General features: G+C 48.0%; 1 pseudogene; it reads left to right on the top strand.

Moving 5' to 3' along the window:
* The first annotated feature begins 5704 nt into the window (after window positions 1–5704).
* On the top strand, window positions 5705–10125 carry LOC136489514 (receptor kinase-like protein Xa21; annotated as a pseudogene).
* Window positions 10126–26412: the final 16287 nt, after the last annotated feature.

The following is a 26412-nucleotide window of genomic DNA, read 5'->3' as shown; positions in this document are numbered from 1 at the left end:
GTTTGTTAGTATAACAGAAATCTTCTCATTCCATTACCGTGTCTGATCTGATAGAATGTTCAGATGAACCATGTATATAAGATGATAATCAGGCGGTGAAGTCTTTGTAATCCAAACAATTTTGTGGTTTACACGAATGGCTGCTTCTTTGGATTTGCTCAAAATGGTCCTGTATCTGCGTCTCTAGTCTCTTGTATGGTTATTAATGTTTTTTTTCAGTGCTTTTTTGCCTTCTCAGCTTATGGTAGCTCATGGTAACTGAATGAGATTATACGCTTCTTTCCACAACACTTCCATAATCTTCATAGTTTTGGTTTGTTCTTAGAGCAACATGCATATCTCTTATCAGGTTCCAAAGCTACACCAAGTATACATATATACTAATATAAAATTAATATGTCCCAGAGGCGATTTTTATGGATCTGTAGATAACGTTCTGATGCTCGAAAGATACTAATAAGACTTAATTATGGCAATCAACTTACCCAAAGGCACAATCTCAAACAAACATCCTCAGAAAAAACTTAACAATAATCATCATCAAAATAGTCAGTCAGCACTTACATCCAGAACCCGTCGCGCCGCTCCCCTGAATCTGCTGGCTGATGATGATGCTTATCAGGATCAGCTCAATCACCAGAAACACCATAGGAACGAAGCAAGGTCTTGGTAACATCGATCGTATGAGAATGGGAGCTTCAACTCCTAGTTCTTGTGGGAGAGCAGGGTCTATGGGTCTATACCTGTCATGAGGGTAAAAAGGCAGGCGCGTTCTCTCTTTCTCAGTTATCAATTATGTATTTGACGATGAGGTTCTAATGAAGAAACTTCCGCCGAATGGTCACTTGCTCCTGTTGAATGGTCAAATAAATGCTAGGCACGAGACAAATAAAAAATGGAAGAAGGGAAAAGCAGCTTCTTGGGACTGATAAGATTGGATATGATATCTGTCACTGTCCTTTGTTTGGCCAACAGAGTAACTTATCCCATGCATGATCCACTACACTCTCGAGTTGGCCAACAGAGCATCTCCAAGAGTTTGTTATCTCAATTTGGCATCCATATAATTTTGGTAAAACAAGAAAAAATAGTCTTCAACAGTTTGGCAAAATAATTTGGCATCAATAGCAACTTGACAAATCTTCCCTCCGCGCGCGCAAATATACGCGCGCGTATACGGCTTGGCATCCGGGGCTCTTCGTTTCTTAGCGGGGCTCTTCGTTCGCTTAGCGGGCCTTTTCGTTTTGTTAACGGGTTTTTTTATTTTACCAAGTCAAAAATGCCAAACTCTTGGAGATGGATTGTTTTTTTACTTGGCATATAATTTTAGGAGTTGGCAAATTATAAGATTTGCCAAGTAAAATTTGACAAACTCTTAAAGATGGACTGCGTGACCGTTCCTCTCCGTGACTCGATGATAGGAGAAGCCAAGAAGGTGATCGACCAACCCCGCCCAGCCTCAACCATCTCGAGCACTCATCTCCACAACAGTGCAACCAGCTGACCACCGCTTGCGGCCCACCCGGCCAGCCGCCCCCGGCCCCTCCCCTTCGTGACCGCGCGTGCGTGCCCAGTCGACACCTGCTCGCCCGGCTGCGCCTGCTGGATGCTGCCAGGCTGCCTGCTGTGGAGCCGCAGCGGCACTGCCGCAGCCACTCCAAATAAAGCCAAAGGCTGACATTTGAAGAGTAAAGAAGGTCGTCCAACAAAAGAAGAGTGAATAAGGTAATGTTTTCTCTCCAAATATGCAGTGACAGATCGAATATTTATATTATTCGGCTTTAAATTACAAATTCATACAGTATTAGGATATTATTACCAGAGCTTCTGTAGAAATTCAGATGTGTACCGAATATAATCTAGAGACTGGATCAACTGGGATAGAACTTTGAATTTATAATTAGGCCGATGAGCAACAACCAATAACTTCTTCATATGTCATTATTTGGCATAAGTTCCTAACATGGAGGACGATGGCACGGCGGTGCCGGAAAAGGTAGTGGGCAACCCTTTGGATCCCAGGTACCTGCAGACGGATCCAAAAGCAAATCGTCAAGCATGTGATCTTCAGAGTAAAATGCACTAGCGGTCCCTAAACTTAGCAGAGGGTGTCATCTAGGTCCCCAAACTCCTAAAATGCACATCTAGATCCTTAAACTTGGCACATGGTACATCAGTGTTTGCTGACCTGGTGGTCCACGCTGGCACCAGCGATGCCAGACCAGCCCCAAACTTAGCAAAATGTGTCAGATTACGAAAGCTACACCAAGTTTATGTATAAGAATATAAAATCAAGACTGATTACCAAAATCCATTATTAGGTTCCAAAGCTACACCAAGTATATACGTATACTAATATAAAATTAACATGTCCCAGAGGCTGTTTTATGGATTATAAATAGATAGTGTTCTGATGCCCGAGAGGTACTATAAATATTATACACTTTCGACACGCTTTGCAGATCCAATTGAAGCGCCATGAAAAAACTAAGACGAATAAGAAACAACTTATCTAAAGCCACAATCTAAAACAAACGTTCAGAAAAAAAAACACACAATAACAATCAATTAGTCGCTTAGAACTTACGACAATTATTTCCAGGTTCCACGTTCCCCTGAGCCTGGCTGATGATGCTTATCAGGATAAGCTGAATCACTAGAAACACAGCAGGAAGGAAGTAACGCCTTGCTAGCATTGTTCTATGAGAACAGTGAGCTTCAATTCCTAGTTCTGATGGGCGAACTGGGGGTGTATGGTCAATACCAGTTACAAGGGAACCGCCGCGTCCATGAAGCATACAGCTCAACCCTATATATATTTGACGATGAAGCTGAAATGACAGAACTGCCCCACGTCCAAAGAGCTCCCTTGCTTCTGCTGAATGGTCAAATGCATGAATGGCACGAGACAAATAAAATGTGGAGAAGGGAAGCAGCTATCACTGTCCCTTTGGCAAGAAGTGTAACTGATTTGAGGTACCTCGTGGATGGGAAGCTTCTATCATATCGAGGTGGCTGATCCAGCTGCCTTTAGCTCCACAATGATTTCTAGAGAAGGAAATCGAATTTTAAAGACGCCTAGGAACAAGTGCCATCTCTAAAAACGACCCTTGTCCCTAGCTACCTCTACAAATCTATTTGAAAATTGATATTTTAAATATTATATACATATATAATGTTTATATATTCAAAATTTCAAATGCATGAATTTGAAAAGTCTATAAGATTATATACGTGGAAAAATATTTATGTGATAGAATGAGATAGTACACGTTGACAATATAATTTCAATCTAGTCGATAGAAACCAAGTGTCATAAAGTACACATATTGTCCAAGTTCGTACAAATGTAAGTAGACTAAATAGATAACCTAGTATAAATCAAGTAGAACACACCCTCTTGCTCACCCACTACGCCGAATGAGATCATAACCTAGTATAAATTTCTACGTGATACAAGACTGAGCCTCTGCTTGTGCACAAATGGAAGCCTTTCACATCATGCCAAGCACGTTCTCTGCGCCATGCTGACCAAATGGAGGCTCGTTGGACGTTGGTCAATAGTCTTTTGTCTGCATCAGTGGAGAAGCCACTCAAGTTCTTCATACGAAGACGGAAGACTCGCCATTCTTCGTCATGACGTGGCTGTCAGTGCAATTTTACCGTAATCGTCCACCAGCGAATGAGCTTAGTTTCTCGGTGTCGCCTTTGGCACTGTTAGTCTCAAAAGTGGCACGAGAGAATTAAGAGGGCAGCCATCCAATCCAGCACAATATGAATTAATCACAGACTAACAGCTGACACCACACCAACCAGCCGTTTGGCCAGATGATCTATTCGGTCATATTGCACTGATGGTCACATCAAAGACTAAGAACGGTGAGTTCGTGAGAAGATTTTGAGTGGCTTCTCCACTGATACAAAGGAGGACTATTGACTAGTGAGTCTTCGTTTGGAAAGCCTGGGTCATCATGGTGCAGAGCAAGTACTTGGCATGATGCGAAAGGCTACCATTTGTGCAAAAGCAGATCGAGGCTCAGAGTCTTGTATCACATGGAATATTATAAAGGCACAAGACTAATAAAGCATCAATATATTGAGTTTGTTATATCACGTAAATATATGTGTAGTAGTATTCTTTTATAAAATATAGAATATTTAAAATTAAATTAGCAATATTAATATGACGTATTGTTTTAAACAAAATGTATAAGCTTATTTTTTTAAAATAACTTTTGTCATATTTATAGTATTTATTAATATAACTTAAAGTTTGAAAAAAGTTTAGGGATGTCACTATCTCACCTCTCAAACCCAACTCCTTCAAAGGTTCAATGGGCAAAACATCCCCCTCTATTTTTGCTATTTCGTGCCCTCCAAGTGAGCTAATGGTGCTCAGCATGCAGACTGTCCCGAGGAGGAAGAAGGCATTTTTAGGGGCAGTTGACTAAAAAGAACCACCTCTGTTAATTCATCTGTAGGGGCAGTTCTCTTAAGGAACCGTCTTTGAAAAGAGGTCACTTTTAGAGACGGTTTTGTAAGAGGACCACCTCTGAAGATCCATTTTCAGGGGCGGTTCTCTTAAACCAACCACCCCTGAAAATGGACGTATTTCACAGGTGGTTTTCGTAATAGAACCGCCCCTGAAGATGGATCTTCAGAGGCTGTCATGGAGCTACAATGCTCACCGACGTGGTTAGAGGTGGAGTGCTAGTTGAACCGCCTCTGATAGAAAATGGTGGCGTCGCTAAAAATGATTTATGTACTATTTTATAATTATTTAAACTTTGGCTGGTCTTTTAGCTAAATCCCTAGCACCTAAATTAGCCAGCTAAAGTTTAGTTGGTGATCAAACAGGTCCTAAATATCTAAGCCATACAGTGTTTGCAAATGAACAGTGAAATCGTGCACATGCAAAGATGAGCAATTTAGTCAGTTGTAAGTACAAAGTTCATTCACGAATTTCTTACACTTATGTCCCTTAAGATTATAGCCCTTACAAGGGCACGCGTTGATAGACATGTTGTTTTATTAAAATATAAGAGGATGGTAGGCTTGTTCTTGTTGATTGGTCAAATGCATGATACTATACATCATCACTTGCAAATACAGAGTTTGGCTGTTTGGGCAAATGTGGGGTTTCATTATTCTCACTCATTTTGTTATTTTCTCTCCTCTCCATCGACTTCAAGCTTTGAGCTCTCTGGTGTTGGAGGAGCTCACTTGTTTGCTATGGCATTTTACTCCCCAACAAACATTATTAGTGGAAAAAAATACATGACTAGTACATGAGATTGCAGTGATATAGTGCCTATTAGCACTACTTTGGTCAAAGAAATTATGTCATACTTTTAGGAATGTGTTAAATAAGCTGTCCAAATTGTCAGCAAGCTCCTTTACTTTGTTTACATCAGGCGCATAGAAAATCTGGGCCACTCTGCTTTGGTCAAATAATTCACATATCATATTTTCAGGAAACGTGTTGACTGAGCTGTCCAAATTGTCTGCAAGCTCCTTTATTTTGTACATCAGAGCGCAATATAAAAGCTCCTTTATTGACTCTTTGTGGCAAGATGTTGAATAGTCCTATTGCTGAAGAAGCAGAGGGTGACAGGCTTGTGAAGTCAGATTCATACAGTGCAATAGGCATGAAGCTCTACATAACCTCATCATATACGGTTAGCCCAAGGCAGCAGGATGATCTACACATGCATCCATCCATATATGCATAGAAACAATGTCTCACTCTCATATAGCCATCCACAGCATTTCCATCCTGCCGCTGCTTGCTTTCATCTCCATCCACTTCCTTGCCCTGTGTCAATACACATCACCCGCAGCACTGAATGAATCCAGTGCTCTCCTGTCTCAAATCTCAGTTCCGCTACCCATCAGGTGCATTGGCCTCATGGAGAGACGACTCCCCTGTGTTCTGCAAGTGGCATGGGGTGACATGCGGCAGCACACAGCAGGCATCTCGAGTCATTGCACCTTGAATCCGAGAACATCGCTGGCAGCATATTCCCTTGCGTTGCCAACCTCAGCTTCCTTGAAAGGATCCACATGCCCAACAACCAGCTTGATGGTCTGATTTCTCCTGACATCGGCCGATTAACCCAGCTTCCGTACCTCAACCTCAGCATGAACTCCCTTCGGGGTGAGATACCTGAGGCAATATCCGCATGTTCCCACCTCGACACTGTAGAGAATAGGAATAGGACGATCGCGGCGAGCGGAGGAAGCGGTTTCACGACGGAACCCGCGCGTCCGATACCATGTAGAGAATAGGAATAGGAGCCAACAACTGTTGTATTGCCTCGTCGGGTGCCCCGTTCGGCTTACCCCATATTCGGCTTGTTCGGCTTCTTTTTTTAGCCGAAACAGTGTTTTTCTCTCACAACAATTCAGCCAGAACAGTGTTTTTCAACCAGTTTCAGCCAAAATTCTGCCAGCCGAACGGGGCCTACATCAAGGTGCACGCGGAGCGCATGACTCGGGTCGTGGCCGCCACGGTGACCGGCTATCCTAGCTCACGCAAAACTGAGTGACTCAACAGACACGATCGACCTTGATAGCAATTCCCTCCAAGTCTTGCTCAGTGCTCATCCCTTCAGACTGTTATTCTTGGCTACAACAATCTTCAGGGAAGCATTCCTCCACAGCTTGGCCTGCTTCCCAGTCTCTACACGCTGTTTCTCCCCAGCAATAATCTCACAGAAAGCATTCCTAAATTTGTTGGGCAGAGCAAAAACCTGACATGGGTGAATATTCAGAATAACAGCCTTACTGGTGGGATACCCCCTGCTCTGTTCAACTGCACGTCTCTTCATTACATAGATCTGTCACACAATGCTCTTTCCGGGTCTGTCCCACCTTTCTCACAGGCATCTTCCTCGGCTCTGAATTACCTTAGCTTACACGAAAATAATCTCTCTAGAGATTCCTAGCTCACTTGGTAATCTTTCTTCCCTTGCTTTGTTACTGCTTTCTGATAACAGTTTACGAGGAAGGATTCCAGAGAGCTTAGGTAAGCTTAAAACTCTGCAAGCACTAGACCTCAGCTATAACAACTTGTCAGGCACCGTTGCACCTGGACTTTATAACATCTCCTCTCTTACTTTTCTTGGACTTGGGGCCAACCAACTTGCCGGTACACTTCCCACCAGTACCGGCAACACCCTTACAAGCATCACACAGTTGATATTGGAAGGGAGCAGGTTTGAAGGTCCAATTCCAGCTTCACTGGCCAATGCCACAAATTTGCAATATCTAGATCTCTGTAGCAATGCATTCACAGGTGTTATTCCTTCACTGGGATCCCTGACCTTGTTGAGTTACCTAGATCTAGGTGCAAATAAGCTTGAAGCTGGAGATTGGTCTTTCATGTCCTCTCTAGTCAACTGCACACAGTTAAAGAATTTATGGTTAGATAGAAACAACCTCCAAGGTATAATATCTACTTATATCACCAATATCCCAAAAAGCTTAGAGATCATGGTTCTAAAAGAAAACCAATTCACAGGTTCTATACCATCAGAGATAGGAAAGTTCACGAACCTCATGGTAATTCAGTTAGATAATAATTTTCTTTCAGGGAAAATTCCAGCGACGGTTGGGAACCTCCAAAACTTGTCCATTCTGACCATATCCAAAAACCAACTTTCTGAAGAAATCCCAACATCAATTGGGAAGTTAGAGAGGCTTACTCAACTTCTTTTCGAGGAAAATAATTTGACCGGACCCATACCTTCTAGTTTAGAGGGCTGCAAACAACTGACAACACTCAATCTTTCTTCCAATAACTTGTATGGAGGCATTCCACGGGAACTGTTTTCGATATCTACACTTTCTGTTGGCTTAGACTTGTCCAATAACAAACTCACTGGAGACATACCGTTTGAGATTGGTGGATTGATCAATCTGAATTCACTTAGTCTTTCCAACAATCGATTATCAGGTGAGATCCCCTCCACACTTGGTCAGTGCCTTCTTCTGGAGTCACTCCACTTAGAAGCAAATAATCTGCAACGAAGCATCCCAGATTCTTTCATCAACTTAAAAGGCATCACTGTGATGGATCTTTCACAGAATAACCTGTCTGGTAGAATTCCTGAATTTTTGGAGTCACTTAGCGCTTTACAGAGTCTAAATCTATCCTTCAATGACATTGAGGGCCCTGTCCCTGGAGGCGGCATCTTTGCTAAACCGAATGAAGTGTACATCCAAGGAAACAATAAGTTGTGTGCAACGTCTCCAGATCTACAAGTACCACAGTGCTTGACATCAAGACCCCAAAGAAAGAAGCATGCCTACATTTTAGCTGTTCTGGTTTCACTTGCTAGTGTAGCTGCAGTCACAATGGCGTGTGTTGCTGTCATTATTTTGAAGAAGAGAAGGAAAGGAAAGCAACTAACCAACCAGTCATTAAAAGAGCTAAAGAATTTCTCGTATGATGATTTATTCAAAGCAACAGATGGTTTCTCTCCTAACAGTCTTGTTGGATCCAGAAGATTTGGATTGGTGTACAAAGGTCAATTCAAGGTTGAAGAATGTGCAGTTGCCATAAAGGTATTCAGGCTCGACCAATTTGGAGCACCAAGTAACTTCCTTTTTGAATGTGAGGCATTGAGAAACATTCGCCATCGGAATCTTATAAGAGTGATTAGTGTCTGTTCAACGTTTGATCCAACTGGAAATGAATTCAAAGCACTCATTCTTGAGTACATGGTAAATGGTAACCTAGAAAGCAGGCTCCATCAGAAAGAGTACACAAAAAACACGAAAAGACCATTGAGTTTAAGCACACGAATAGCAATAGCTGTAGATATTGCTGCTGCATTGGACTATCTTCATAATCGATGCACTCCTCCTTTGGTACAGCGTGATCTGAAACCAAGCAATGTCCTTTTGAATGATGAAATGGTTGCATCTCTCAGTGATTTCGGTCTTGCAAAGTTTCTTTCTGTTGACTTTTCAACAGGATTCAATAATTCATCGAGTGCTGTAGGACCAAGAGGATCTATCGGTTACATTGCACCAGGTGAGCACATGTTTGACTCTTGTTTTTTTTTTAATCAGAATGAATTGTACTTATGTATACACGATATTTGTCCTGTAAATGATGCTTTGGCACAGTATCGATATTTTTACCAACTTTCTGAAATAGCTAAGTGGAGGACTTTAATATTAAGTTTTGCACAACATTGCAGAGTATGGCGTGGGGTGCAAAATCTCAGTTGAGGGTGACATCTACAGCTATGGAATTATTCTGCTGGAGATTATTACAGGAAGGCGACCAACTGATGACATGTTTAAGGATGGTGTAAACATCCGCAACTTTGTGGAGTCATCACTTCCACTGAATATCCATAACATTTTAGAACCAAATCTCACTGGATATCATGAAGGTGAAGATGGAGGACAGGAAATGGTTGAAATGCAGCACTGTGCCATGCAACTCGCAAACCTTGGTCTAAAATGTTCTGAGATGTCACCCAAGGATCGGCCAAGAACAGAGGAGGTTTATGCTGAAATGTTGGCCATCAAAGAAGAATTTTCAACATTGTGCTCATTGGGAAGTGTATCTATGTTACTGTAATTCACATAGTACCTCTGTAGCAGTTGCACTTCGCGTATGGAAAAAGATTTGTACAAGGCAGTTGATCAAATAAATGCGTAGCCAGGGACAAATAAGTATTAGTACTTTTCCTAGTATAAATAAAACTGGTGCAGTACTTGGGATCCGTACTAAGTGTCAACCCTGGCTATAGTACTAAGTGTGGTACTGGGAAACAATACCAAGTGTAAATAACAGTACGCATGACTGCTTCTACCACCGCATGTTTAGTTCAGAATCACCACATGTTTTAATGTTACCCCAAACTCCCTAAGCATCATAGCCCAATTGTGTGATGACCTAAAAAAATTCGAGCCCTTTTAGAACAAACTTGAACTCAATGTGTGTTGTGGACGCTTTCATTGGAAAGCAGTATAGCAGGAAGAAGAAGAAGGCGCCAGCAGCCTCTAGTGGCTAAATATCGGCCATAGTTATCTGTTAGGAGGCTGTTCCTATAAGTTAGGATCTATAGCGTAAAAATAGGAGATTGGTTAGCAGTTTGTGGTGCTCCGCCGGCCATTAGGGATTATAACTAAGGGTCGGCTGATTAGGAAAGGCAAGCAGAAATAGAGTCATCTTGTTCAGAGCCTCCCAGGGAGGGTGAACTAGCTCTATCGCTGCTACCATTTCTAGGTTTAGCCATTGTAATCCTCCTCCAGTTCATCAATAAAACAGCCAGATTCCTAGCCCTATCAATGTGAAACATTAATGACTGATACAATGAAACTAATGGTTTTATGCTAGCCCACAGTGCTAAAATATAACACACTTCATCCCATATAATATATAACTAAAGTTTTAGTTAGATGCTGCAAAGCAAGATGCCCTTCTATTTTTTTCAAGCAATAACTCCAAAGTGTGATGATGAAATAAAATGAATATTCTAGGCATCTATATAATATGTGTTTCAATCATGTGTTTGTGGCCTCCCATTTTACATTTCATAGCACATATTATGCAAAAAAAGCAAGATGACCAACCTTCTCTGAAATTTAGAAATCTGAAGAACAGAACAAAATTTCACATAACTGAATAACACCATGCCATTTTCACTAAACAACAGCCTCTGAACTACAATGGCAATTCCAATAAATAACAAAATCATTCATATGATTGCTACTATATCCTAGCATTAAAACCCTATTTGCAAAACATGTAATGAAAGTTAGTATGCACATGGGGGCCATAAAAAATACTATGCTCCAACGTTGATATTTGTAGACTGTGTTCTTTTCCTTGGTTATAGCCTACTATCTATCTGACTTTACTTCCAATTTGTTTCACTATAGGTGTGGGGTATGGGCTCCTTTTTCTTTGAAAAAAATGGTAAAGTAGTGGACAATCTCAATCCGTATAGTGGTACTAGTGCTTGGACCTCTAGTTATAACGACTGACAACACAGAGCAGTAAACCATTTTATTGGGAATGGGCCATGTAAACAGCGTTGTGCAAACCTGAAGCAATGCGAACCCGTACACTCTCCTCGCTTGACAGGTCTCTACCCTCATACTGAAAGGTAGCAGCAGACCCTGTACAGTGTGGGTATATGGGGCATGGACCAGTCAACACGTTTCTCAACCCATATTACATACACCAAACAAAGAGGATTAAACATAAACACCATCATCAAAAACATAAAAATAGAAATTGCAGGGCACTGACAAGACTAAAATGCTGAATACCACTCCAAGCAACAAACCATGTCATGTCATTATTCTACTAGAAAAAAATAACAAGCTGGTCTAAGATGTGAAAAGATCACTATCTCTATATGCCCCTACTTTCTCTAGTGCTACAAGCCATACATGGATTTTAGACTGAAATATATATAAATAAAATTGTTTAAATCTGTGTAGTACTGAATACTTATCATGAGGTATTGTTCGACCAAAAACACCTGCAGGCCATGCTACTTAGAAGCCAGCAGCCACTCCAGTTCATGGAGTTCTCAACATGAGTACATTCTCCCCCCCCCCCCCCCCCCCCCCCCCAAAAAAAAAAAGGTAGCTTAATTAATTTTCCATGTCCATTAAGCTGCATTCTCTTCTCCATGTAGTTTCAGAAACCCAACACTACAATCCTAGCCAGCTGCACAGTTTTCACATAGCAAACCAAATTCAACACAGCAAGCTAGCTAATCGTCAGTTCAAATCTCAAAAGCAAAAGGAAAATCTCAAGGCCACTGACCTCGGGGCCGGCGGCGAGTCGGAGGCACGGAGCAGGGGAGCCGGGGGATTCGTCAGGGCCACGGGCGTCTTCCTCTCAGACCTACGGGCTCGGGTGCGCTGGCCTGTGGCGCTCCTCGCCAGCGTGGGCTCGGGTTCCGCTCCAAGGAAATCGGCCGGAAGTCGGCCCTCCTCGCCGGCGCGGCTCTTCGCGGGCATGTGGCCATGGGCGCGGCGCGGAGCAGAAGCTGGCGGCATATAGTAGAGGCCAGAGGCACGGAAAAGCTGGCGGATGAGGGTTTGGTGTAGGCTTCTTTTTTTTTGAAACAGTTTGGTGTGGGCTTTTGGCTTACATGGGCCAAGTTTTGACCGACACATAAGAATTTTTTTTAATTTTAACCATTTTTTAAATATAATTTTAAATCTAACGCTGTCGGATTTTTTTTTTAAACTAACACTTTTGGCCGCGCCTATTGCCCTGGCGTGACCAAATACATGTGTCGCGCCATGCATGGCGGCGCGGCAGAGGGCTGACGTGGCGAGGGCCGGCCTGGGGGACCGATGACGTGGCAGGTCCTGCCGCGCCACCGACCTTGGCGCGGCAGTGCCGCGCCCTGATCCGTGGCGCGGCTGGACCAAATATACCGCCCGAGCAGGTACACCACCTGGCCGCTGCGCCTGCCGCCCGTCCGGGGTACCTGGCTGGTTGAATCAAAACGCGTCGCGCCCGTATTTTGTTGAGTTTTTTTCACGCCCGAATAGAGAATTTGATAAGTCAATGATTAGTTTTTTATCTTTCATAATACGGTTATTAACTAATCGATTACGAAAAAACGCCACCGGCGTCCAGATACGTCGGGACTGCCAGTTCTCGAAGTAGTTGGTACTTAATCTCGCCGGCAGTGCTGCCGCGACTCAAAGAAACGAATAAGAAGCAAGTTGACAAGCTGCCACATAATATATTCATTGTTTTGACATAAGTTAGAGATAACATAACCAAATAACCCCGCAAGTTTCGGATGCCAATATTCGTTTGACCTAACAAACTAAGACCCAGGAGTGTAAGGACCCCTCGGACGCCTCTGTCTCTTCGGATTTGTTGGCAACACATTGGGAGTGTAGCCAACGTCGGTATGGTCGCGTCGACGGTGCGTACCGCTCGTACCCTGCAGGTATATGATACGCACGATTACTTATAATTCTTTATGATCGTTAGTTCATGGAGCCTACGTATTGAAACAAACTATCTTTGTTAATACCTGTGAGGCTCCTTGGGTGCCAAGCAGGGCACCACCTAACTGAGACATACCGATCTCGTCCTACGGCCATTCGTCCCACTGGTCGTGCTGTCCGCGGAAGCCCGGGGGTTCGTCGTCGTCCTCCTCCTCGTCCTCGATTGCAGGGTCCTTCCCAGCGCTATGATGTGGTGGTGTACGCACCGCGGAAGTGGCACCTGTCATCGGCTGAGAAGAGCCGTCTAGTGTCCTCAAAGAGGCTGAAGACGTGCCACCCGACCGCGCCGGGAGTGGCGGTTCCTCATAAGGAGTGTACATGCAGCTCAGCTTCTGAGCTAGCTTCCTGCAGCTCTTCTTCACCTTCTGCATAAATAGACGTTAAAGTTAGTTCATTACCCAAACGCATATACACTAAAGAAATATTTTTGAAACAGACAAGTTTATGTTTACCTCCACAAAAGCCGCGAGAACGCCTGGCCCCTGCCCTCTAGACTCGTGAAGCCGGAACGCTGCTTCGTTGAACAGCCTTGACAATTGTGTCGCCTGGGTAGAGAAACACGGTTGGACAGTTTTAGTACACATACTTAATACCAAAAGGATAACAAATTATACCATTCAAGTATCTTACCATGTATCTTTGAAGCAAGGCTCTCTGTAGCTGTGTGTCCTCCCTAGTGGTAACGTCGTAAACATCTTCGATGACATCTTCCTCCGAGTCCTCGTCAATCGCCACGTCAGTGTACGGGGGCTTGATATGTGTCCTCGTAGACATGTGAAGCCACCGCAGGTACTCGTCGAAGGTGTGCTGGTCGTGTGGAGGACCCGCAAGGACCGCATGTGGTACCCTGGTCTGCCACAAATGGATGTACAAGATGTGTGTCACGTGTCAGTTCTTGGTCTTGTACCTCTTCCTGCGGTCAAACCTGCAACAAAACGATGTTAGTTGTACCAAACACACCTCTGAATTATAGCATTGTTATTAATCGATAACGCACCCGTGCAATTCTTGGTTGGTGGAGTAAAGCGGTGGTGGGCAGCATGTCATTCTTCCAAACTGTCTACAGACCCGGATGGGCAAGTGAATCTCGACCACATGGAAGAAAATAAGAGGGACGTCGCAGCGATACTCGTGTGACTCGTCCCTAGTGACAGGACTCAGATAGCCCTGGAGCTCCGGAGAATCCTAAGGACACCAAAATACCTAAAATTTTGTAATTATGTTAGGTTGTGATATAGTGTACATCGAAGAAGACACTGGTACGATAGTATAGAGAGCGTAACCTGGTGCTGTGTCAGTACGTCGAGACCGTCTGTGTACTTCCTGTACTTGCGCCACGCATTCCCTCTAACTAACTGTGCTTCCGTCCAGATATATAGAGCTGTAGGGAGTGTATCATGTCCGTTTCATCGCTGCATTGAACACGATAATGAATTAGCAACAAATAATCTCATCATATATAACTGCCTGGAATAATATAATGAACCGAAGTACTTACCGATAAACCATTATTAAGGGGCCTCCCAACGAGCAATCGTTGCCAACACCAAACCTAGAGTAGGTAGGAGCAACCCCCAAGGTTCGCATGTCCTGAGGTGCGATGGCAGGCAACGCATAGCTGTCGATACGTCCATGCCAGGACTGCGCTGCCCCAGCTGTACCCCGCTATGTTTCCCATGGCTGGCGAAGTACGTCAAGGAAGATCCAGCTGATGGTGTTGCCTGGAGCGTCTGGGAAGAGGAAAGCACCAAGAAAGTGCCAAAGCCACACTCGAGCAAACCTGTCGATCTGAGCCTCCTCAGCTTGTGGGTCCAAGTACTCAAAGCGCTCCGTGATCCAGGACGACGAAACACCGGAACTTTTCCTGTAATTGATCAAAGAAAATAAGACCCAATGCCAGCTGTAAAGCAATGCAAGTATTAAATAGGCTTGAATTTCTCACTTATTTTTCTTGGAAGCCTCGTCGTCCGGTGAAAGAAAGCCAGTAAACTGAGCCACCAGCTCCCTCCAATGATCGTTGTCAACTATACCTGTCACTGGAAGTCCCCCCAACCGAAGGCCTAAAATAGCCTTCACGTCCTGCAACGTCAAGTCATCTCGCCACAAGTAGGTGGAACGTGTGGGTCTCGGGCCTCCACCTGTTATAAGAATAGAACGACTGTTAGTTGCCTCAAATTTATTAGAAGAAAGTTTACGTACAAAGAATGCACTCGCACCTGTCTACAGCTACAGTAAGTAGTGCTGGGTCAAGGGGCGGAAGACCGTGGTTCACAACACGGACAAGCTCGAGGAAGTCGGCATGCCGTATGTACGGCGCGTAACGCTCGTCCCACTGATGCGCCCTGGTGTGCGTGCGGGGCCTCAAAGGAGGCAAGGCCACCTCTGCGTCATTGTCGTTCAAGATGTGTGCTCGGTGCTGGTCGTCGTACTCCACCTCAAGAATGGGGTACAACGGGTGCTGCGTGGGAGGGGCCATCTTGTTACAAATTGATAAACAAAACGTTAGAGTATTCAAATTAATAAAATTTAAATTAACATTATGTAGCATTGCAAAATTTGAACTACTTGTTATGCAATATGAAAGCACATGTATATATTCAAAGTAAAATAAACACTAACCCAAAATAAATCGGCACAAGGCTAGGATAAACAAGCGAGCAAAAGAGGTAAAGCCGGATGGTCATGTGCTATGGACGTGGATAGGGGCTAGAGATCGTAAAATAAACACCAACCAAGAAGCGAGGGAGCGAGTTACGCTCAGCGTTACGGCCACGGCAGGATTAACCCACGATCGAAACGTTCGAATGAATTATGATCCCTCGACCGGCTCGCTACAATCCCTAACTAAATAACTAACTATAAACTAAATAATAACCGGATCTAGCAGTGACAACCGCATCACTATAATCCCTAACTAAATAACTAACTACAAACTAAATAATAAATACCTAATCAATCACAAACTAAATATCCAAAAACAATAATAATCACAAACTAAATAATAAATACCTAAAACCTAAAAACTACTTACGTAAATCACAAACTAATTATCCTAATACAATAATAATCAAAATAACTTTAAATCAAGAGAGAGCTACCTTAGGAGCGGGCGGCCTTGACGCGCCGGGGTTCGTGGCGCAGTCGGCGAGGGTACTACGAGGGCGCGGGCAGGCGTGGCCGGCGGGAGTGGCCGGCGAGGGCGCGGCGTGGGCGGGCGCTGGAGGCGAGTGCTGGGCGGCGGCGGGGCGCGGCGGCGTGCTGGCGGCGTGGGCGGGCAGGCAGGGGTGCGTGCGGGCGGGGGGCTCGCGCGCTATATTTATTTGGCCCTGCCGCGCCATGGATCAGGGCACGGCAGTGCCGCGCCAAGATGGGTGGCGCGGTAGAGCCCTGCCCCGTCAGCGGTCAGCGGACCGAGTCGCCGCCACGTCAGCCCTCTGCCGCGCCATCATGCATGGCGCGACACAGTCATTTGGCCGCGCCAGGGCAATAGGCGCGGCCAAAAGTGTTAGTTAAAAAAAACGACCGTGTTAGATTTAAAATTAGTTTTCAAAAAGTGTTAAAATTAAAAAAAATCACACATCACAGGTCTTCTATCCCTAATTTGGACAGTATATAGAGAAAAAAAATGTTCCAACAGGCTTCTAAGTTTTTTTAGTCTCCTACTAGACCCTTTTCACTATCCATTCTTGTTGGGCCAATAGGTAGCTACGCCCGACGCCTCCACGGATCATGTCACCGACTGTCGTTCGCCCCGCCGCTACCTCCTTTGTCACCAACGGTCCTCGTCGACGCTAGATCTGGACAGCCAACGGCGCCACTCGACCTTGCCGGATGCTCGGGCTTGCGCAAGCAGCGGCGACGCAAGTTGCGCAAGCTCTGACTTTTCTACCCAACACGACGGACCTTCCCTGCGCAGGTGGACTTCCCTGACGACGGACCTCCCGGTGTTAGACCTCACCAAACTCGAGGGTCAATAGCCTCCACCGTCGCACCCCCTCCCGCATCGACAATGCTCTTCCCCGTCGACCCTCTTCCTCTCTCGAGCGCGCGGCACGACCCCTCCTCTATTGGCGGCCCTTTCGATGGCCGAGTCCATCAAGACGACAAGGAAAGGAGGAGGATGACATGTGGGTCCCACATGTCATTGACGGGTAGAATGGAATATGAGAGCCATGGTTTATGTAGTGTTACTGGAGTTGAAAGCAAAAAATGCGTAGTACAAAAATAGGTGACTATCCAAGCAGCCAATTAGGGGGACCTATTTTAGATAGCATTGCTGGAGATCTCTTGATAGCGATCTATGCTTACAATCGGCAATGATACATCACTATTGGTTGTAAACAAAAATCGATAGTGATATCATGGTAGTGATTGTCTGTTTTACAGTAGTGAGATAAAGAAGCTAGTTCACTGCTTGATTGACTAATAGATGAGCAAGGAGGTGATGAAGCAGTAGAGTTCTGCTATCTTCTTTCTGTAATAGGTGTATCATTTTGTTTGATGTTGGTCGGAGTTATAAACTCCTTTTGTTAGCTGGTATGTGGTATCCCAAGCTAGTAATTAACACTCCTTACTAGCTTTAATTTCTTAAAAGCTAAGATGATCTCCTTTCATCAAAACAAAGAAGAAGAAGACACAAAGTGAAGAAAAAAAAAGAAAAAAAAAGGCAATTTCCAAGAACGTAATTTCCACACAAAAAAAAATCACCTCCAACAAAAAACAAATTAAAGTTAAGTATATTATCTTAACCACTCATCATTTTGAAATGCTGAAATTGAACTAACCCCAATCTGATTATAAACTACCGTAAACAGGAGTTTTGCCGTGTGTCCAAGGCACACGGCGAAGCCCAAAAAACACTCGGCAAATAATTTGCCGAGTGTTACACTCGACAAACAGCACACGGCGTAGACTGTGACGACAAAAATTTCTTTGTCGAGTGTTTTTTATCGTGCACTCGACAAAGACTTTGTCGAGTGTTAAAACCGACGCTCGGTAAAAAAAAGTAACGTGACGGCGAGAAGACGGTCATGGTGCGTTTGTCGAGTGTCTAACGGCACGGGCACTCGGAAAGATGCTATGTTTGCCGAGTGTCCACGCGAAAAACACTCGGCAAACATCCAGAGAGGACTGTAGAAGTGTATTTCTAAAGTTTTCCTGAATTTATTTTTCTAAAGGAAAATGGTCGTATAATGTGTGAGCTTGACTTGACGGTGATGTCATCAAGCTAGCAAGGCATTCTGCTCCCTCCGGCCACTCGCCCGCGCAGCGTTGCGCGCATTGCCGAGTGTCCACGCGAAAAACACTCGCCAAACATCCAGACAGACTGTAGAAGTGTATTTCTAAAGGTTTTCTGAATTTATTTTTCAAAAGAAAAATGGTCGTATAATGTGTGAGCATGACTTCACGGTGATGTCATCAAGCTAGCAAGGCATTCTGCTCGCTCCGGCCGCTCGCCTGCGCGGCGTTGCGCGGGTGCGTGCTGGGAGGAGTTGCAGGCGTTGTCGAGGAAGCCAGCGAGCCGCGTAGAGCTGCGCCACCCCGTCCCGAGCCGCCGACCGGCCGCGCGCCGCATCCCGGAGCACCTTCGGCCTGCTGGACCTCCACGAGGAGCACATCGTGAACATCGATGCCGTGCCCTCGCCGTGGGGTCGCAGAGCCTAAACTCCCGGCCGCGGGCCTGGTAGCCGTCCAGCAGGTGCAGGTGCGCCTCCAGGTTGTGGAAGCATGCCAGGTCCAGCATTTCCGCCTTGAGGTATGGCGACACCCTGTGGTCCAGCGTCAGCTCTGCGCCCCACTGGCACATGGCAAATCCACGAATATTGCCGAGTGTAACACTCGGTAAAGGGCACTCGGCAAAATATTGCAAACTAACTTTGCCAAGTGTTTTTCGTCGGACACTCGGCGAAGACTTTGCCGAGTGCCCCAAAAACACTCGGCAAACATTTTTTGAAAAAAATAAAAAAAAAGCATCAGCCGCTCCGGTGCTGGCCCGCCACCGCCGCTCGTTGGATCCACCAACGCCCTGGATCCGCCACTGGGGGGGCGCCAACGCCCTGGATCCACCGCCGACGGGCGCCACCGCCCTGGATCCACCGTCGGAGGAAGGAGGAACCACTCCGGCCGGCTAGGGATGCGGCGGCGGCCAACTGGCACGCCGGCGGCTCAGGCGTCCCCCTCCCCCGCCATCTTCTCCTCGGCCCACCATGCGGCACGTCGGAGATCGAGGAGGCGCCTCCCTCTCCGCCTCCGGCTCTGTCCCGCCCCCGCCTCCCCGCGCTGAACGCGAAGGATGCGGCAGTTGCTGCAGGGCTGGAGGGCAGGGTGATGGAGCTGCAGGCGGCGCTGGACAGCCGGCTACGGGAGCTCGAGGAGGCCAAGCGGCGGCGAGAGGGCGCCAACGAGCCGGAGCCGGAGGTCGCTGGCGGCGCGGAAGTGCAGGTGCTGCAGCACAAGCTAGGGACGATGCAGGAAAGAGTGAGCGGCATGAAGGACACGATGCTGGCGCTTGGAGGAGTTTTGAGGAAAAAAATTTTGCCGAGTGTTGTAGATCTAGCACTCGGCAAACGTTTTTTTTAACTTTTTTCTTCTCCTTTTTTTTAGAAAAAAGATTTTATATTTTTTGCCGAGTGTTGCAGATCTGGCACTCAGCAAAGATTTTTTTTTATCTTTTTCTTCTCATTCTTTTCTAGAAAAAATATTTTATATTTCTTTGCCGAGTGTCGTAGATCTAGCACTCGGCAACGATTTTTTTATTTTTTTCTTCTCCTTCTTTTCTAGAAATAATATTTTATTTCTTTGCTGAGTGTTTTTTTTTACACTCGGCAAACTTGCTCTTTGCTAAGTGTTTTTTTACACTCGGCAAAACCACTATTTTGCCGATTGTTTTTATTTGTCGAGTGTTTTTAGCGCAGCACTCGGCAAATCACTTATTCGTCGAGTGCCCGAGGAAATACACTCGGTAAACATAAAAACACTCGGCAAAGAGCAGGATTCCGGTAGTGCGACGTGCACGTACACGCCCAGCTCCCGCTCCCGCTCCAGTCGCGCCTTGAACCACGTGTTCCCCACCCGCGGGCTGGAGAAGGAGAAGACGCACACTAAGGATGAGGAATTTCGATTGTTGTGAGGAGAGACGTGGGGTGCGGTTTATTTATAGAATGGAGCAGCGGTCTCTGATTGGCGGAGGAATTGGTGCCGCGGATCGACGACGTGGAGGCCGCGATGTGCTTGCCGAGTGTCCGAGATCTGACACTCAACAAATCTGGGTTTGCCGAGTGTTGGATCGGGACACTTGACAAAGGATTTTTTTTTCATTTTTCTTCTTTTCCTTCTTTTTCTTGGGACGGCACACGTACTAACGGATGTCGACTTTGCCGAGTGCCCATCTTTTGCCGAGTGTTTTTGTTCTCGTTTGCCGAGTGCCAAACTTTGCCGAGTGTTTTTTAACTCTTTTGCTGAGTGCATTTATTTTGCCGAGTGTTTTTGTGGTAGCACTTGGCAAAGAGCTTTTGAGTGTCCGATATAATGCACTCGCTAATGATTCTTGCACTCGGCAAACTAAGGGTTTCCGGTAGTGATATCAGCCGTGACACTCATCTCAACGTAAGACACGTTGGTAGGTTGGTAAGTTGGACAAGGTATTTGACTGATGGCGATGGACATCCTTTCTTCTTCAATTCCTGCCCGCCTGCAGGCCGCCGGTGGCAGCTGTCCCACCAGTCCCCTCGGTGGTCATCCTGTATCTGCCCGGCAGGCCGGGCACCACCTTAGAACGTGAAACCGCCAACCACGACCCGGACCGAGGCGCAGTCGTCGTCGTCGTCATCCTCTGCCAGGATATGCCGGCAGCGGCACTCCTCTCGCTGCAGAACGCCCTTTCGCCTCTGCAAGCACGACGAGACCAAACCATACGCCATTGTCAGTACTCAGTCGTCACAAGTCAAACCTCCGGGCTCCGGCCATACGTATGTGCGCCTTGTATTGTACGACGCGCGCTCAGACCGACGGACCTGTAGATGTATATGTCCCTGCCCTCGGCGAGCTCCCTGTGGCAGAAGAAGCACCGCTGCAGGAACGAGCAGCTCGCCGACGTCGTCGGCGGTGGTGTACAGGGAGAGGAGGAGCGGCTAAAGGAAGGGAAGTGCCCTTGACGACGTCGCTCTTCGCGGTGTTGGTGGCGAGGAGGGTGGTGGCTTTGCTCGTGATTTGAGCTGCTGCTGGTGGGCGCAGCTGGTGCTGCTTCCGCTGCTGCGCCGCCGTCGTCTCCAAGAGCAGGCCTAAACCGGCATTGGCAGCCGCCATATGTGTTGTGTTTGATGTTGATATGTGTAGGTGTTGAATTCGTTTCACTTATGGGGTTTGGTGCCTGCTTATAAAGAAGATCAGATGTACTACTATCTATAAGCTCCTATATAAGATGCTTACTGTCATGGAAGTACTGAACGCGATCATCACCGAGGCTGACCGTCACGCGGTCCTTACACCGTTGCCAGGGAACGCGATCAAGTACCGTGCCTCGGTGTACGCTGACGACCTCGTCATCTTCCTCGCGCCCACACCGCAAGACTTCAGCTGCATCCGACAGATCCTAGAGCTGTTCGCCGGGCGTCTCGCCTATCCACCAACCTGTATAAGTGCACAATCACCCCAATCCGATGTTCTGCAGACGTGATCCAGGCCGTCCAGGAGGTGTTCCCTTGCAGGCTCTAGGACTTCCCTGTAGGACTTCCCTGTTAGAATAAACTACTGTTTTTCTTGTTTGAACACAGTAAGAGAAGGCAACGTCGAAAGGCCCCCTGCTGTGATATTGTAGCTGCTACAGGTGCAGGTGCCGCACGGCTCACCTGCAGCACTGTAGCCACATGTAGAGGCCGGCGCAGAGTCAGTCCTGTATGTTATCTAATTACTGTTACAGCATGTGCGTTGTACTAGAACTAGATGGATAAAGTTGTATAAATAAACTACCACGGCAACTCAGTAAAGAGAGTTTAGATTTACCATCTCACAGACAGGACTTCGGCCAACGCTGATGTCTTGTACTGTGTGTGCATGCTCTGTTTTTCCTTCTTCTTCTAGCTCCAGCCATAGTGTGTGGGGACGGACAATGCTTGTTCGTGGTCGGCATGGCTAGTGGGTGCTCGGCAACACTAGCGGGTGCTCGGCAAAACTGGTGAGTGGTTCACTCACCTGAGCCGGTGATCCTATGGGCCAACAAGTGGTATCGGAGCCGTACAAGCGCCATCGCCGGACTAACCGCTGGCGATGACGGGCGGTTCGGAGTTGGACGACAGCAGTGGCACTGCTGTGGCTGCCTAGCCACGACCAGAGGTCGTTGTTCGCACGGTGCGGGAGGTCAGCGGCACCAGTTGGCCGACGCTGACTCACGCCAACTATGGAGAGTGGTCGGTGACCATGAAGGTCAAGCTCAGAGCTCGACGGCTCTGGATTGATGTTGACATGGACACCGACAATGAGGAAGATGACATGTCAGCGTTGGAGTATGTCCTTGCTGCTATACCGGCAGAGTACAGGGAGCTGTTGGGGGCGAAGAGCTCGGCTAAGGAGGCGTGGGAGGCTATTGCGGCAATGCGCGTCGGTTCTGATCGCGCAAAGAAAGCGACGGCCCAGCTTCTGAAGCAGGAGTACGCCAACCTCAAGTTCAAGGATGGTGAAACTATGGAGGACTTCTCCCTCCGCCTGCAGACGCTCATCAGCAAGCTGAAGAGCCATGGCGTCACCATCGACGAAGAGGAGGCGGTCTCCAAGTACCTCCACTCCGTGCCGGCAAAGTACATCCAGATCGCTCTCTCCATAGAGACAATGCTGGACTTGTCCACCCTCACCATTGAGGATGTGACAGGCCATCTGCGGGCGGTGGACGAGCGCCTGGAGCAGGCGACAGCAATGAATGACAGCGGAAAACTGCTGCTGACGGAAGAGGAGTGTGCTGCTCGGAGGAACTCCCGGAAGGCAGCCTCCTCTAGCCACGGTGGCGATGGCAAGCGTTGTGGCAGGGCTTCTTCGGAGAAGAAGAAGCAAGTCGACCCCAATGTCTACCGGCGCTGTAGGAAGATGGGCCATTGGGCACGGGAGTGCTCAAATTGCAAGCATGAGAAGAAGGTTGAGGCTCATCTGGTGCAAGTTGATGATGAGGATGAGGCCACTATCCTGATGGCGACGTTTTGTGTACTGCACGACGTCGAGGCCGAGGAGAGGGAAGAGGCGACGACGGTGGAAGGACCTGGGAAGGCCCTGAAGACTGTCAACCTCGACAAACCACGCGTCCAAGTCCACCTCGGACGTGTGGGCGCCGACCAGGAGCAGCGGTGGTATTTGGACTCTGGTGCCAGCAACCACATGACAGGCTCCAAGGCATCCTTCTCCGAGCTCGACGACGATGTGACCGGTATGGTGAAGTTTGGTGACGGCTCAAGGGTGGCTATCCAAGGGCACGGCACCATCATCTTCAGGTGCCAGAATGGGGAGCACCGCGCGCTAACAGATGTATATTACATCCCGCAGCTGTGTTCCAGCATCATCAGCATTGGTCAGCTGGATGAGCGCGGTAGCGAGGTACTGATCAAGGACGGAGTCCTTAGGATCAGGGACCGGAAGCAGCGACTTCTTGCCAAGGTGAAGAGGTCCCTGAACCGGTTGTACCTGCTCGACCTAAAGGTAGAGCAGCCGGTGTGCCTAGCAGCAAGGCACTCTGAGGAACCGTGGATGTGGCATGCCCGGTTCGGACATCTCAGCTTCGACACGCTTGGTCTCCTAGAGAAGATGGTCCGAGGGCTACCCCACATCAAGCATGGAGGCGAGCTGTGTGACAGCTGCCTAGCCGGGAAGCAGAGGAGGCTACTATTCCCAAAGGCGGCCAAGTATCACGCGAAGGACGCTCTCGAGCTCGTCCACGGCGACCTCTGCGGGCCGATCACGCCAGCTACAAACGGTGGTCGGCGGTACTTCCTCCTACTCGTGGATGATTACAGTCGCTACATGTGGCTGCAACTTCTAATGAGCAAGGATGAAGCGGCGGCAATGATCAAGAAGTTCAAGATGCGCGCGGAGGCCGAGAGCGGCAAGAAGCTCCGAGTGCCGAGGACTGATCGTGGCGGCAAATTCACTTCGGTGGAGTTCGCTGCGTATTGCGCAGATCAGGATCTAGAGCGACACTACACCGCGCCGTACTCACCACAATAGAATGGCGTGGTGGAGCGACGGAACCAGACGGTGGTCGGCATGGCCCGATCCATGATGAAGGCCAAAGGCATGCCGACAAGGTTCTGGGGGGGAGGCGGGGACCACGGCGGTGTTCATCCTCAACTGCGCTCTGACCAAAGACCTAGCAGGCAAGACGCCGTTCGAAGCTTGGTATGGGCACAAGCCGAGCATGTCCTTCCTCCGGACATTCGGCTGCATCGGCCACGTTAGGAAGACAAAGCTAAACCTCACCAAGCTGGAGGATAGGAGCGCACAGATGGTGTTCCTGAGCTACGCGGAGGGTACCAAGGAGTACCGGCTCTACGACCCACGCGGAGACAAGGTGCTTGTCTCACGCGATGTCGTGTTCGATGAGAAGGCGGCTTGGGACTAGAGCAGTCCAAGCACGGGGGAAGCTGGCGGCTTCACCAGCACCTTTTTCGTCGAGCACTTGGTCATCCACGGTGGTGGAGACGCTGGGAAAGAGGTGTCGAGCATTTCGGGAGGAGTGCCGAGCACTCCAGTGGTAGAGCCAAGCACTTTTGGGGCAGTGCCGAACACTCCGGGAGGAGTACTAAGCACTCCTGGAGGGATGCCGAGCACGCCAGGAGTGGTGCCAGGAGGTTCTACAGTGGTGGAGACCACTCTAGGATAGGTGCCGAGCACTCCTGTGGCGGAGCCAAGACGTCTTACAGTGGCGCCAACCACTCCAAGGCTGAGGCTGAGCACTCCTACAATTGGGCCGAACACTGCAGGAGTTATGACGAGTTGTCCAGAAGTAGTGCCGAGCACTGCAACCAGGGTGCCGAGCACTCAAGGTGCTATGCCAAGCACTCCGGTGAAATAGGGAACTCCATCAACGCTGATCGAGTTTGCCTCACCTCCAAGTGGCATCACTGAGTTCATGGACGCCTACCACGAAGGTGAGGAGGTGCGGTTCCGCAGGCTGGATGACATCATCGGCGGCATAGAACCCTCAGGACTGGTTGGTCGGCTATTCAATGATGCAGAGCTGCTGCTCATCAGTGCAGAGGAACCACCCACGTTCGCATTGCCTGAGCAGGACGGAAACTGGCGACGGGCGATGCTAGAGGAGATGAAGGCGATCGAGGAAAACGAGACATGGCAGCTCGTCGATCCACCTCCAGGATGTCGTCTGATCAACCTAAAGTGGGTGTACAAGGTCAAGCGGGACGAGCTCGGCGCCATTGTCAAGCAAAAGGCGCGCCTCGTCGCCCGAGGCTTTGTTCAGCGTGAGGGCATCGACTTCGAAGAGGTCTTTGCGTCAGTAGCGCGCATGGAGTCGGTTCGTTTGCTACTAGCCTTGGCAGCAGCAAAGGACTGGCGCGTCCATCGCTTGGATGTTAAATCGGCCTTCCTCAATGGTGAACTGGTGGAGACGGTCTTCGTCAGGCAACCTCCAGGTTTCACCGTCAAGGGAGAGGAGCACAGGGTGCTCCGACTGTGCAAGGCGCTCTACGGGCTACGGCAGGCCCTAAGAGCATGGAACACCAAGCTTGACGCCACGCTGGGCGAGCTTGGGTTTCAACGATGCGCAACCGAGCACGCGCTCTACACGCGGCGACGGGGGAAGGAGGAGCTCGTCGTCGGTGTGTATGTGGATGACCTGATCGTCACCGGTGCGCGCACGGAGGACATCAACGGTTTCAAGCGCGAGATGGCGGCTCATTTTTGAATGAGCGATCTCGGCGCACTCTCCTACTACCTTGGCATCGAGGTGAGATAGGGGAAGGAGGAACTCACGCTCGGTCAGAGCGCGTATGCCTCCAAGCTATTGGAGAGGAGCGACATGGCTGAGTGCAAGCCATGCGTGACTCCGATGGAGGAGCGGCTGAAGCTAACGAAGGCCAACACCGCGGCGAAGGTGGATGCAACACTCTACCGGAGCATTGTTGGCGTACTGCGCTATCTAGTCCACACGATGCCGAACATTGTGTTCGCCCTGGGCTACGTCAGTCGCTTCATGGAGGATCCCAGAGAGGATCACTGGGCTACGGTGAAGTGGCTACTGCGCTACGTCAAGAGGACGGTGGATCATGAGATCATCTTCCCAAAGAACGGCGGGAGTAGGCTGTAGCTCACTATGTTCAGCGATGCAGACATAGCGGGGGACATCGACGGACGATGGAGCACCTTTGGCATGCTCGTCTTCCTCGGGTTGGTCCCAATCTCATG

The sequence above is a fragment of the Miscanthus floridulus genome, chromosome 10 (assembly GCF_019320115.1).
Source record: "Miscanthus floridulus cultivar M001 chromosome 10, ASM1932011v1, whole genome shotgun sequence".
Classification (NCBI taxonomy): Eukaryota; Viridiplantae; Streptophyta; class Magnoliopsida; order Poales; family Poaceae; genus Miscanthus; species Miscanthus floridulus.
The sequence above is the reverse complement of the archived record's forward strand: the minus strand, read 5'-3'. Positions and strand labels throughout refer to the sequence as shown.